The sequence below is a fragment of the Orcinus orca genome, chromosome 2 (genome assembly GCF_937001465.1).
Source record: "Orcinus orca chromosome 2, mOrcOrc1.1, whole genome shotgun sequence".
Lineage (NCBI taxonomy): Eukaryota > Metazoa > Chordata > Mammalia > Artiodactyla > Delphinidae > Orcinus > Orcinus orca.
In genome coordinates this window covers 134,804,884-134,820,586 of record NC_064560.1, presented here as the reverse complement: position 1 = coordinate 134,820,586, position 15,703 = coordinate 134,804,884, and positions in this window count along the sequence as shown.

Sequence of the window (15,703 nt, the reverse complement as noted above, 5' to 3'; positions counted from 1 at the left end):
AGTTTCCTGTTCTACCATCTTAACTTGTAGCCTTCATCCTCAAAGTTGCAAGAAGGCTGCCCTACTCATAGTCAAGGAGAAAGGAAGGGAAAAAGGGAAAGGTGTGTGCCAGCTGGTTCCTTTTAATTAGTGAAACAAAATTGTTTCTAAAAGCTCAACCCAGCTACCTTCATAAACCAGAACACAGTCCTAAAGACATACCCAGCTGCAAGAGGGTCTGAGGAAGTGAGGTTTTTATAACAACTCACATCTCTATCAAAGAAAGTCTTTTATTAACAAAGATGAGAATGAATATTGAGTAGGTTTTATGTCGGTGGCCTTATAAGTTGGTACAGCATTTGTGGAAAGCAATCTTTTTTATTAAGAAGTTTATTGTTTATTATTTATTTATTTTATTTGGCTGCGTCAGGTCTTAGTTGTGGCACACTGGATCTTCGTTGAGGCATGCGGGATTTTTCATTGCAGCACACAGGCTTCTCTCTAGCTGTGGCGTGTGGGTTTTCTCTTCTCTAGTTGAGGTGCACAGGCTCCAGGGTGCATGGGCTCTGTAGTTTGTGGCACGCAGGCTGTCTAGTTGAGGTGCGTGAGCTCAGCAGTTGTGGTGCAGCATGTGGGATCTTAGTTCCCTGACCAGGGATTGAACCCGCATCCTCTGCATTGTAATAAGAATTCTTTACCACTGGACCACCAGGGAAGTCCCTGGAAAGCAATTTAGACTAACTATAAAAGTATTCATACCTGTGATCTAATGTACTGCTTCTGGGAATTTATTCTGAAATAATTCAGAATATGAAAAGCTATAATTATAAAGATATTTATATTGATGATCTTAAAAATAGAGAAAAAATCTGTATAACAACTATAATATCCAAAAATAAGGAAATAATTATGAAAATTATAGTAAGTTTGCAGATTGTATATTGTACAGGCAACAAAAGTTTTAGTTCTTAAGACTGAAACAATATGAGGAAATGTTTAGGATATAATAAGTAAAACAATTGACTACATGATTTTATGTACACTAAAGTTTTATGTACATTAAAAATTGCAAAGGAGGGACTTCCACGGTGCTGCAATGGTTAAGAATCCGCTGCCAGTGCAGGGGACATGGGTTTGAGCCCTGGTCCGGGAAGATCCCACATCGTGGAGCAACTAAGCCTGTGCACCACAACTACTGAGCCTGAGCTCTAGAGCCCGAGCTCCGCAACAAGAGAAGCCACCACAATAAGAAGCCTGCGCACTGCAATGAAGAGTAGCCTCCTCTCAGTGCAACTAGAGAAAGCCTGCACACAGCAACAAAGACCCAACACAGCCAAAATAAATAAATAAATTTATTTTCTTTTAATTGCAAAGGGAAAAATTACTGAAAGAAAATATACCAAAATGTTAACAGTGGTTATATTAAACTATTAGGGTTATAATTTATTTTTCTTCTTTCCTCTGAGTTACAATTTTAATTTTTTCCTTTACTAAAGTAAAGGAAATAATAATAATAATATAATAATATAATATATATAATAATATATAATAAATAATATATATATAATAATATAATAATAATAATATTAAAATAATAAATTAATAATTAGAACATTTATTTTTAAATCAGTTTTATCAGCATATCTATCTATTCTTTGAAGTAGCTCTCAGATATATTAGATACATTCTCTGTCAGTTGATACTATTCTAGTGTTCCCCATTGTTCAGCATAACACTGAGATCAAAATGGTACCAAATAGATATTGCTGGCAGATTATTAGATGCTTATTTTTAAACAGTATTAACAGTGTATTAATCCAAGTTCTCCAGAGAAACAGAATCAATAGGATATATTTATAGAGAAAGAAAGAGACATAAGAAATTGCCTCATGCAAGAATGGAGGCTGGCAAGTCCAAAATCTGCAGAGCTGATGTCCCCATTCAAGTCTGAAGGCCATTAGGCAAGAGAATCCTCTCTTGCCAGGGGAGAGTCAGCGTTATGTGATAGTCAGGTCTTCAACTGATTGGATGAGGCCCACACACATTACGGAGAGCAATCTTCTTTATTCAGTCTACTGTTCTAACTGTTAAATCAGTTAAATCTCATCCAACACCTCACAGAAACACCCAGAATCATGTTTGACCAAATATCTGGGCACCCCATGGCTCAGTCAAGTTGACATAAAATTAACCATCACAAACAGTTATAGGCTAATCCAAATATATTTCACACGTTAGACTAATTTATGTGTTTTTAGATCACCTATGCTTTTCTGTTTTCTGTTTGTGTGTTTATACATTTTTCATTTGCCCAGCAGGACTTTACCTCCATGCCTTTGCTCATTCTGCTCCCTCCACCTAAATGCTTCTCCTGTCATTGCCACATTTCTAAATCCTGAGTATCTTTAGGCCCTGCTCAAATGTCACATCTTTCATGAAGCCTTCTCTGATTCCTCCTGCCTTCACACCCTCTACCCCGACCACTCCCCCCACACACATCAAACTAGAAGTAACTTTTCCTTCTCAACACCCACAGTGCCCTGACTCTGCTTCTCTAATGGCATGTTCCACATCTACTTTGTTTTACAGATTTTTATGAATAGGTTTTTTTAGACGATAAATTTCTTGAGAAAAGAATTCATGTCCAATTCAGTCTTGAATCTCCTGAATATATAACACTGAATAGTTGTTCAACATTTATTTGTTGAACTAATGCATTTTATAATTTTCCTTACAACTAAAAGAGTCAGGAATTTCTTGGTTAACAAATAATTCAAAGACAATTTTCCAACAAAGTAATAGTGTTCAAGAAATTGTCTCTTGATAAATCCATGTATTGAGTAATCTAGGAAAAACACACCTTTAGCTGGTTAGAAACTTCAGTCACTTTATAACAACTATGTTCTATATATTTAAATATAATTTTAAGTATTAATTGTCAAATTCACTTAATGCAAAGTATTGGGGAATTGTTTTGATTATAGTAGTATTTTTCCTTTACTGCCACTTTTCCCACGTTTGAAGTCTGAAGCAGTTAATCCTTTCATTATTCATCCTTATTAAATATGTTTAGTTATTGCACTTGCTCTTTGGGTAAAGGCATAAGTTGAACAAAACTATAATCTAGCTGGTCAACCATGGAATGTGCGAGAGAAGTCACATCATCTTTCTGTTACATTATTTCTGCAGGATCCCATAGAATCGACAGATCTCCAGCAACAACTGTATCTGTGAGTGCCTTCCTTGAATTCGGATTTCACTACAATTAGTACATTTTACTACTGATATTTAACTAATCTCTCAGATTTGTCAAAATTTTCAAAGGCTTTCTTGTTTCTCCCTCTAGTGGTCAATAACATTCATTGACATGGAAAACCAGACGGGTGATCTTAAACGTGGGCAAAAGGTAGGGGTGAACATTCAATTTTGGTGTAAGTAAATGTGAAATGTATTCAAAACTACGTTTCATAATCTGAGAAGAGGTTCATTTGGGATACAGCTTCCTTAGACACCACACATAAATATTCTTTATACTTATTTTCTGAATATCTTCTATTTCTATTTTATACTAATAATTTTTAGACATTCTGTATAATTAATTTCCTATTCCAGAAATTAGGTCCAGAAATAATTTTGTTTTCATACCAAATTATCTGATATATTTGAGTAATAAGTAAATTACTAGATAATTTTAATTTTTTTAATGTTTCCTTAATAGGATAAACCTTCTTCCTCCACCCCCACTTAATTTCCATTGGCTCCTTGACATATGTAATGTTTCCTCTTTCAACCTCTAATTTCTTACTTATAAAACATTATGAAAAACTTGTTTAATTAGAAATAAATTTTAAAATTCCATGATACTGGGCTTCCCTGGTGGCACAGTGGTTAAGAATCTGCCTGCCAATGCAGGGAACACGTGTTTGAGCCCTAGTCCAGGAAGATCCCACATGCTGAGGAGCAACTGAGCCCCTGTGCCACAACTACTGAGCCTGTGCTCTAGAGCCCGCGAGCCACAACTACTGAGCCCGCATGCCACAACTACTGAAGTCCGCGTGCCTAGAGCCCGTGCTCCACAACAAGAGAAGCCACCACAATGAGAAGCCCATGCACTGCAACGAAGAGTAGCCCCTGCTTGCCGCAACTAGAGAAAGCCCGTGCGCAGCAACAGAGACCCAACACAGCCAAAAATAAAATAAATGAAATAAATAAATTTATTAAAAAAAAAATTCCATGATACTTTTGTGAAATAATAAGATGGTCAAATGTGAATGAGATAAAGAAGGAATGTATGTGTGTGTAATAAATTCTGATTTCAGAGGTGAAACTATGGTCAAGTACTTCTGAATGGAAAAACTTTTAATTTTTTAAAATGTATTTATTAAAAGTAGTACATAGTGAATCATCTTAAAAGGAATACTGTCAAATATTATGATATAGAAATTGGCCTGCTTTGCCAAGATTCACAAAATAGTACTCCTGTTTAAGAAAAGATCATTTTATTAAAAATAGAGTTACCAGATAACTTGTCATCCAAATCAGGACACTTTTGAGACTGGAGAAGACACTATTAATAATGTGGAACAACAGGTATAACTGTAATTGTTCCAGGAAAATTGGAGCATTTGGTCAGTCTAATGATCTCTACTTTTTTAAAAATATTAATTATTTAATTTATTAAAAACATAAAGCAAATTATAGCAGTAATTTTACTAAGAAAGATATGGTGAGTCATGCAGATTTATTTGCTTTAGGCTAAAGTTATCTCTTCTAAGATAACTCAAGGACCAAAGACCCTTTTAGTAAGCTGGCATCTCCTCCATGGCCCTTTAGGTAACGTGGGGCAGGCACTCAACAAGAACCTCTTTTACCAGGAGTGACCCAGCTCTTTCCCGACCTCTGACCTAGCTCCAGCCTGTCTCCAGCTGCCCCAGGGCTCAGCCTTCATTCTAAGGACACCGCTGACCGTGACCCTGGTGCCACAGCACACTGTGCCTCCTGACACTGCCTTTATGCTCCCCAGCTACCATTAACACCCTTGCTCCCACTGAGGGACCACCAATCCACACATGACTGAACTGCCTGGGACTTTGTGCTGCCACAAAAAGGCCTTCTGTTCTACCATCTCCTCAGAGTTTTACACACTTCACTTTTAGTGTAAGACTTCATCCTTTACCAAGCTTTGGCATGAAGGAAGCAAATGAAAAGAGTTGTTTTATCCTCAAAAAGAGGTTAATAACATTAGGCAATTCCTTTAGGCTTATTAAGTCACGAGTCAAGCTGACTATGGAAAATTGTTAAAGAAATATTCTGTAATGTTAACTATAAAAAGCTACTGAACCCTAGCCTAGCAAATTTTGAGAAAGAATTTCTCAGGATGCCAAAAACACATTTTTGAAAAGGGCTACAATTTTTTTTCCCTAAAAAAGTAAAATACAAGGACCAGGTGACAGTGAAACAGGAGGAAGGGAAGCAAGACACAACACTTAAAGAATGACATAGCCATTGTGAATATGATATAAACTGGTTAGAAATGACTAGGCCCAAGGTGGCTGAAGGTTCGACTTCCAGTAGACATTGAGCCTTATTATGTGCTCATTGTAATACATTAGCATATGCTAAATACACACCCACAGGCGCCATGACAATTCCAAGGCCGACCATAAATGGTCAAAAAGTGGGCAGTGGCCCAATTCCTGGTAATCCCCACCCCTTCCCCAAAATAGTTGGAATAATCCTCCCACTCAGCCCATGAAAACTAACCACCCCATATTTGGGGTCAGCTCTTGCCTTTTGAGACTGACCGCATTCTGTCTGTGGAATGTGTATCTCAATAAAGCTACTTCTTACCTATCACTTTGCCTCCTGCTGAATTCCTTCTGCACTGAAACATAAAGAACCTGAGCTTCATTAAGTCCTGAGGTCAGGTGTGTGATCTCAATTGAAAGACAGCAGGTTTGAGTCCCACCCTGTGGGTTCAATGCCCAATCTGAATTTTGGCTGGGTTCGAATCCCATTTGAATTGTGCAGTTTTTTGGGTTTTTTGTTTTGTTTTGTTTTGTTTTTTAAAGAAGATGTTGGGGGTAGGAGTTTATTAATTTATTTATTTATTTTTGCTGTGTTGGGTCTTCGTTTCTGTGCGAGGGCTTTCTCTAGTTGTGGCAAGCGGGGGCCACTCGTCATCACTGTGTGCAGACTTCTCACTATCGTGGCCTCTCTTGTTGCGGAGCACAGGCTCCAGACGCGCAGGCTCAGTAGTTGTGGCTCACGGGGCTAGTTGCTTCGCGGCATGTGGGATCCTCCCAGACCAGGGCTCGAAACCGTGTCCCCTGCATTAGCAGGCAGATTCTCAACCACTGCGCCACCAGGGAAGCCCGAGTTGTGTAGTTTTAACAGCAACTTTGTCTCTTACAGAGGTTGATCTATATGGCAATCAGCTCTGTCTATTATGGAGGGTGATTTCCTCTCCAGCATGCAATCTGCTCATCATATGCACTTGATGTGTAACAGGCACCTCAAATTCCACATGAGCAGAACAGAAACCATCATCTTCCCCACAAACCATCATTCTCTTTTTCCATTCTTCTTTTACTAAATAAACTGCATCACCACCCAGCCAGATGGAGAACCAGAAATTCAGGAGTCATCTTTGACTCCTCTCTCTCCCTTACCCTCAGATTCTATCAATCCTCCATCAAAATGCTTCTCAAACCCACTGCCTTTGTTCTATCTTCACAACACACATCCTGACAGGTCAGTATCATTTTTCACAGTAGAGTCTCCACTATTGCCCCTCTCCAATCCATTCTCTACACAACAGGCACATAAATGGTATTATGAGCTGAATTGTGTACCCCAAATTCATATGTTGGAATCCTAACCCCCCAGTACCTTAGGATGCGACTGCATTTGAGACAGGGACTTTAAAGAGGTAATTAAAGGATATTAACTAGACTTGTGGTGATCGTTTTGCAATATATAAAAATATTGAATCATTATGTTTACACCTGAAACTAATATCATGTTATATGTCGATTATATCTCGATTTTTAAAAGAAATTCCTAAATGCCAAAAAAAGAGGCAATCAAGTTAAAAGGAGACCATTATGGCAGGCCCTAATCTAAACTGACTGGTGTCCTCATAAAAAGAGAAAATTTGGGCACACAAAGAAACACTAGGGGCATACACACAAAGAAATGACCATTTGAGGAGATGGCAAGAGTGGAGCCACCCGTAAGCTAAAGAAAGAGGCCTCAGAGGAAACCAACCCTACCAGCATCTTCATTTTGGACTTCCAGCCTCTAGAACTGTGAGCCTATTAATTTCTGTTGTTTAAGACACCCAGTCTGTGGTATTTTGTTATGGAAGCCCTAGCAAATTAATACATGTGGTATCTTCCCCCTTCCCATCATCCTTCAAATAAAATGCAGTACAATTAACACGGCCTGTAAAGCCCTACATGATCTGGTCCTATGCACATCTCCTGCCCCATCCTTCTCCCAAGCTCTCTGCCCTCTAGCCTTACTGAATTCCTCAGTCATACCTGGGGCCTTCTCACAAGTTGTTTCCTTTGCTGGAAACGTCAGTTCCCCACTCTCATTACCCACCTAACTTCAAGTCTCAGCTCAAATGTCACTCCCTCAAGGAAATCTCCCTGACTCCTGGTCTAGGTCAATTTTCCCTTTACATCACTAAACACAGTTGTCACTATTTGCCTCATATGTCCTGTGTTCCCCACTAATTCAGAAGCTCCCCAATAGCTGAACCACTCTTGTCTTGTTTACTTCTCTATCTACAGTGCCACCATACTACTTGATACATAGCAATATAGTTGACCATATGACCAATGCTCTCTTTCAATATTTACAGCTTCCTCTGTTGAAGAATTGAGACCTCAATTGACTTAGTTGGATAAGCCACTGGGACAGCACCATAAGAAGCCAAATATGCAGCCCTCCTCCCAGCGGGCTCTACACCAGTACCCACAGCTCAGAGTGTCCTTCTCAAGAAGTGTAGTCTGAAGGAGGAATGGCCAACAACAGACCTCAAAGTTCCTCTCTTAGACCCTGCTCCAAGTGACTTAGGATATGACCTAGGATCTGTCTCTATCCCAGACCATCTGATAGTGTTTCTGTCAACTGGTATTCAGAGAGGGACTATGAAATAGCCTACCAAATGCTACATACAGTATTTTGAACTGCAGCCAAGATTGTTTACAAAAATAATTCTTGCAATGTTAAAGGGAGTATTTTAAACCTAGAAATGTAGTAGGAGGAACACATATTTTTAAATAGGAATCTGGAGTATTCCTCATGTTCTGATAATCTCGCTGAAGTGGGAGGTCACTAGCTGAATTTTGTTCCATAAGGAAGAGAACAAACACTGCTAGGGTGCTAGAAATGAAGAACTTCATAGAAATGAAAGTGAACTTTCTGATCTGAGAAGCTATCCTTTAAGTGTTTCTTTCCTCTGGGAGTCTCCTGTCCTTCCGGGTCCTGAACCAGTATAATATACATTTTCTCTCTCTAGAGCCTCAATATTCCATGATCTTGTGACCTACAACTTCTATGCAGGTTCTTGTGCCACCTTCGTTCTGGTGCCTCCAGGGATGTCTGAGACACAGGGTTCCTGGTCCTGATGTATGAGGCAATTACATGTGGAGGTCTTGCTTGAAGGCAGCCGGAGACTGCCTGCATGATGGTGGCTGGCTAGCAAAGATAGGTGGGAAAATGTCAGCCTGCAGGCTGTTTGTATGAAATCTGAAATTCAGTTCCATTTATAGTCTAGTTGTTTTTAAATTGCTAAATGCTTGTTATGGTCACATATTTTATCTCATACTATAATCCTCAAAATAGCCTGCAAGGGACAATTACATAGCTATTAAAATGATTATGTAGATATATCTTTATTAACATATTAGCTTGTTGAGATGAAAGACATTTATAACATATTATTAAATGGAAAAAGTTACCAAACAGGATGTATAGTGCGTCCCTTTATTATAGAAATGTAATACATATTTAGATGTATATACCACCATCAAAAGCAAAAACTAGGACTTCCAGGGTGGTGCAGTGGTTAAGAATCTGCCTGCCAATACAGGGGACATGGGTTCGATCCCTGGTCTGGGAAGATCCCACATGCTGCGGAGCAACTAAGCCCACGAGCCACAACTACAGAGCCCACATGCTGCAACTACTAAAGCCCGTGTACTCAGAGCCCATGCTCCACAATGAGAGAAGCCACCAGAATGAGAAGGCCGTGCACCACAATGCGAGTAGCCCCTGCTCGCTGCAACTAGAGAAAAGCCCATACACAGCAACGAAGACCCAATGCAGCCAAAAAATTAAATAAACAAAATTTTTTAAAAAAACTAGTGAGCTATAAACTTTTTAAAAAATTCTTTAAAATGAATAGGGGATATCTGAGGGACTTCCCTGGTGGTCCAGTGGTTAAGAATCCACCTTCCAATGCTGGGGACAGGGGTTCGATCCCTGGCTGGGGAACTAAGATTTCACATGCCGCAGGGCAACTAAGCCTGCGTGCTGCAACTACTTAGCCCGCATGCTCTGGAGCCCCATGCAGGGCAAGTGGAGAAGCCCACGCGCCAAACGAAGAGCCCACTTGCTGCCACGAAAGGTCCTGCATGCCGCAACAAAGATCCTGCTTACTGCAACTAAGGCCTGATGCAGCCGAAAAAAAAAAAAAGATAAATAGGGGACATCTGAAACTTAGAGAATCTAAGTGATAGGACTGAGGCTGTATCTTATAAAAAAAAAAAGTATAAGATTTGAATTCAAGTACATCTGAAGCCAAAGCTCCAAAGCTTTTTCTACTCTTTTGTTAGATTATTTTTTGGGATTACCCTTTAAGCAGTGGCCCAGGCTCCTCAGAGGAATGCTTTATTTATAAGTAAAGAAATCTACCCTACACTTCCTAAAGGCCTCATGAAAATAAGGTTCTGGTAGGCAGTAGTAAATTCTTTACCTCCAAATTGGCTATAGCTAATGATGACTCCGTAGGCCTGAGTTGCCTTAGTTTTTATACTGTCTGTATGCACAAATTCAGAGAAAAACATAAGTAAGCCACATTTGACTATGGCTTTCATAAGAATATCTTAAAAGATGCAGTTTTATAAGTATATTAAAATATTTAATTACATTCCTCTAAGTATCTCTGGACCTTTGATATTATTAGCTCATAATCTCAGTCAACAACCATTTTATATTGTCCTTATTTCACTTACTGAGCAATAAAAATGTCTCATTTCCATCATGATGATGGAGAAAGAAAAGAAACATGATTCATAAGACAAGGAACTCTGAATTCCAGTCTTATATTACCTTCTGATAATTGTGTTTTTGAAATAAGGAAAGGAAGAGAGGGCACTAGGATACTGCCTAAGAGACATGCAAGTAAAATGAGCCATAAAAAGACTGATTTTGATATAAAAAACTTAGAGGATTTCCTGTCCAAATAGCAAACAGTAAGAAATATTTATCTTCAGGAAGCCACCCTTACTAGCTATTTTAAGATCAAAAAAGTTAAGAAAGTTGTCATTCTAGTTGTCTAGTTCTCATTAGTAGAAACCTATACTAAGTTTAAAAATTATATCTCTCACTTAACTTGGAAATCTCAAAATAATAAGAGTGGAGGAGGGTCAGAAACCATATTAATCTTGCCTAGTCCATTTTAGTTTTAACATTCAATACTTAAATGCAAAATATTTTCCTTCTACTATTTATTTATAATATTATTATTTATAACACATTGTAAAAGAACACATTTCTTAAATAAACTAAGTCCTAGATCTGCGCTGTCCAATATGGCAGCTATCGAGCACTTGTTTGAAGTGTGGATAGTTCAAATGAAAATGTGCTTTAAGTGTAAAACACACATCAGATTTTAAAGACTTAGTGCCCCAAAAAAGGATGTAATTACTTCATCAATAATTTTGTATTGATTACATGTTGAAACTATAATATTTGAACATATTGAGTTAAATGAAATACATCATTAAAACGAATTCTACCTATTGCTTTTTACTTTTTAAATGTGGCTCTGGAAAATTTTTAATGTGACTTGCATAATATTTCTATTGGACAGCACTGCCTTAGATTTTTCGCCTTTCAGTAGTTAGTAACCTGAATCGGGAGTAAGAGTGTCAGACATCATTCCTGTCTTCTTGGGATATCTTTAGCTTACAGTTTACCTTAAAAGGGGATCAGAAACGTAAAATCTTTACAAATATGGTTAACAAAATGGAAAGCATGAAACTCATGTGCACATAAGTATATATGCACCTACTAAATCCTTTCACTTTCCCCCATCTTCATCACCACTACTTGGTCCAAGCTGCCTTTGTCTCTTGCCTGGACTAACATAATAGTCTTTTGAACAGATTTAGCAGATCCTCTTTGATGCCAACCCACAACTACGTGTTATTACCGTGTCAGTTCTTGCTAGCCAAACTTCCTCTTCCAGGATCTACTTTCTTTTAACCTCAAAACTTTCTCTGGCCTAAGGGTCCCACGCTGCTCATATGTGTGAAAAAGGAAGTACCAAGAAATTAACACCCTCTGGGAGCATCCATAAACCAAAAATTGACAGGAATTCGTGTATAAATACACAAGCTCCTTGTCCCTTGGGTGAGGTAAGCTCCTTGTCCCTTGGGTGAGGTAACCCAGGGGTATGTGTTCCACACCGTTTCCCAGAGTTCCTCAGTGGAATTAAGCGTTAATTACCCACAGCTGTATCTTGTTTAATACTTCACCCTTCATTTGCTTCTGCCCATCTCTATCTCCCTTCCCCACCCCTTACCAGGGCTTCCTGAGATCATTTCAGAAAAAAAACTACTTGCTCTAAGTCTACTTCTGGCTGAACCCAAACTGAGATAATTGGTCTTCCCACTGTCACTCTCACATTTCAGCAACCCATTCTCCACCTCAAAAGCCAGGCTATCTTTTTTTTTTTTTTTTGGCCGCATTGGGTCTTCATTGCTGCATGCAGGCTTTCTCTAGTTGGGGTGAGTGGGGGCTACTCTTCATTGTGGTGCCCGGGCTTCTCATTGTTGTGGCTTCTCTTGTTGTGGAGCATGGGCTCTAGGCACCAGCTTCAGTAGTTGTGGCACGCAGGCTCAGTAGTTGTGGCATGCAGGCTCAGTAGTTGTGGCTCACGGGCTTAGCTGCTCCATGGCATGTGGGATCTTTCCAGACCAGGGCTCAAACCTGTGTCCCCTGAATTGGCAGGTGGATTCTTAACCACTGCGCCACCTGGGAAGCCCCAGGCTATCTTTTTAAACTACCACCATAACCATATCACTTCTTACCTAAAACCTTTCAGTGATTTCCAACACTCTTAGGATAAAGACCATCCAATACCTTAATTTGAAGTTTCTGGATGTTGATTCCAACGACTGCTTTACTACCTGTGTTCCTCTGCCACACTCTAGAGATTTTACCATCAAACAGAACTGCCACACCTTGAACATTAAAAATTCCAATATCCCACTTCAACCACAGTCTTCTATACTCATATAAACACTACTATGCCTACACCAGACCTCCAGTCCCTCAACTCCACCCTCTCTCTCCCTCTGTCAAACTCATGGTGGTTTTCCTATTCTACTTAAACCCCTAGAAATATCACTTCTGCTACTTTCTTATCAGCATTCTCAACCCTGCTGGCCTCCTCTCCTGGTAGTATTAGCATGGAAACCATCAGCCAAGAATATTTTGACAATCTGCTTCTTCTACACCCAGGCTGGAAGTAAATGTAAGACTAAGTAGCTCATAATTTTACTTTTGCACAGTGAGGTATTTTTCCCCGTTCCCAGGGGGAACCCACAAATAAATGATCCCTAATCTCAAATAGACCCTTAACATAGCTCAATAATTTTTTGTGCGTCTCTTATTACTTCCATAGGAAATTCTAAATTTTCCTTATTTTCCATCACCCTTCCTCTGTTCACTTTCAGCAGACTACGTTGAGTCTGAGTTTGCAGAGAAACAAATCTATCCAAGCCCTTGACTCTATCATCCTGTCAAAAGCCCATCTCTCCACCTGTGCTCCAAAGCCCAAACCTTTCTCCCCCAAGGCTGAGCCTGACTCCAAGTCCTTTCATAATCAAAACGTAGACCAACTTCCCAGCCTCACTTTCTGCCTCTCCTCCAGATACATCCTACCTGCAATTCTCAAACATGGGGAGGATCTGGAGCCTGATGTGGTGGATCTTATCCAATAAGGCCGTGAGCAGACAGAACCCAGGAGAGAGTCTCCTGAATAAAGATGAATTCCTGTTTCCAGGAATGCTATCACAACAAGGACCCAGCCAAGGAGGAGAATCCAAGCCATAAATCGTGGCATGAAGTTGGAAGGTCATGAGCCAAAGATTCTAATAAATGGGGAGACCCAATTTGGAGAGCGAGAGCACGCAGAAAGTAGAAAAGGGTCAATAGGAGGAAACAGACATGGAACAAGAAATGAGTTAGGTACAGCATAATGCTCTCCTCTTAATCACTGCACAGTTGTCTCCTTTAGGTCATTCCAATCCCATTAAATGTCACCTATGGAAAGGTCTTTCCCAACAGCCCCACTTGACTAGACACTTAGTTACTCATCACATTTCCATGTTTTAATACTTTGCATAGTACTTTAGGTGCTAGCTGATATTTCTTTTTTTTTTTTTTTTTTTCTTTTTTTTTGGTACGCAGGCCTCTCACTGCTGTGGCCTCGCCCGTTGCGGAGCACAGGCTCTGGACGTGCAGACTCAACGGCCATGGGTCACGGGCCCAGCCACTCCACCGCATGTGGGATCCTCCCAGACCAGGGCACGAACCTGTGTCCCCTGCATTGGCAGGCTGACTCTCAACCACTGCACCACCAGGGAAGCCCCTAACATCATTCTTAATGGTGAAAAACTGAAAGCATTTCCTCTAAGATCAGAAACAAGACAAGGGTGCCCACTCTCACCACTATTATTCCAGATAATTTAGGAAGTTTTAGCCACGGAAATCAAAGAAGAAAAAGAAATAAAAGGAATCCAAATTGGAAAAGAAGAAGTAAAACTGTCACTGTTTGCAGATGACATGATACTATACATAGAGAATCCTAAAGATGCCACCAGAAAACTACTAGAGCTAATCAATTAATTTGGTAAAGTAGCAGGATGCAAAATTGATGCACAGAAATCTCTTGCATTCCTGTACACTAACGATGAAAACTCTGAAAGAGAAATTAAGGAAACATTCCCATTTACCATTGCAACAAAAAGAATAAAATACCTAGGAGACAAAAACCTGTATGCAGAAAACTATAAGACACTGATGAAAAAAATCAAAGATGATACAAACATGGAAAGATACACCATGTTCTTGGACTGGAAGAATCCATTGTGAAAATGACTATACTACCTAAAGCAATCTACAGATTCAATGCAACCCCTATCAAACTACCAATGGCATTTTTCACAGAATTATAACACAAAATTTCACAATTTGTATGGAAACACAAAAGACCCCAAATAGCCAAAGCAATCTTGAGAAAGAAAAACGGAACTGGAGGAATCAGGCTCCCTGACTTCAGAATATACTACAAAGCTACAGTAATCAAGACAGTATGGTACTGGCACAAAAACAGAAATATAGATCAATGGAACAGGATAGAAAGCCCAGAGATAAACCCACACACATATGGTCACCTTATCTTTGACAAAGGAGTCAAGAATATACAATGGAGAAAAGACAGCCTCTTCAATAAGTGTTGCTCGGAAAACTGGACAGCTACATGTAAAAGAATGAAATTAGAACACTCCCTAACACCATACACAAAAATAAACTCAAAATGGATTAAAGACCTAAATGTAAGGCCAGACAGTATAAAATTCTTAGAGGAAAACATAGGCAGAACACTCTTTGACATAAATCACAGCAAGATTCTTTTTGACCCACCTCCAAGAGAAATGGAAATAAAAATAAACAAATGGCAGCTAATGAAACTTAAAAGCTTTTGCATAGCAAAGGAAACCATAAACAAGACGAAAAGACAACTCTCAGAATGGAAGAAAATATTTGCAAACGAAGCAACTGACAAAGGATTAATCTCCAAAATATACAAGCAGCTCATGCAGCTCAATATCAAAAAAAACCAAACAACCCAATCCAAAAATGGGCAGAAGACCTAAATAGACATTTCTCTAAAGAAGATATACAGATATCCAACAAACACATGAAAAGATGCTCAACATCACCAATCATTAGAGAAATACAAATCAAAACCACAATGAGGTATCACCTCACGCCAGTCAGAATGGCCACCATCAAAAAATCTACAAACAGTAAATGCTGGAGAGGGTGTGGAGAAAAGGGAACCCTCTTGCACTGTTGGTGGGAATGTAAATTGATACAGCTACTATGGAGAACAGTATGGATGTGCCTTAAAAAACTAAAAACAGAACTACCATATGACCCAGCCATCCCACTACTGGGCATATACCCTGAGAAAAACACAATTCAGAAAGAGTCATAAACCAATGTTCATTGCAGCACTATTTACAGTTGCCAGGACATGGAAGCAACCTAAATGTCCATAAAGAAGATGTGGCACATATATACAATGGAGTATTACTCAGCCATAAAATGAAATGAAATTGAGGTATTTGTAGTGAGGTGGATGGACCTAAAGACTGTCATACAGAGTGAAGTAAGTCAGAAAGAGAAAAGTAAA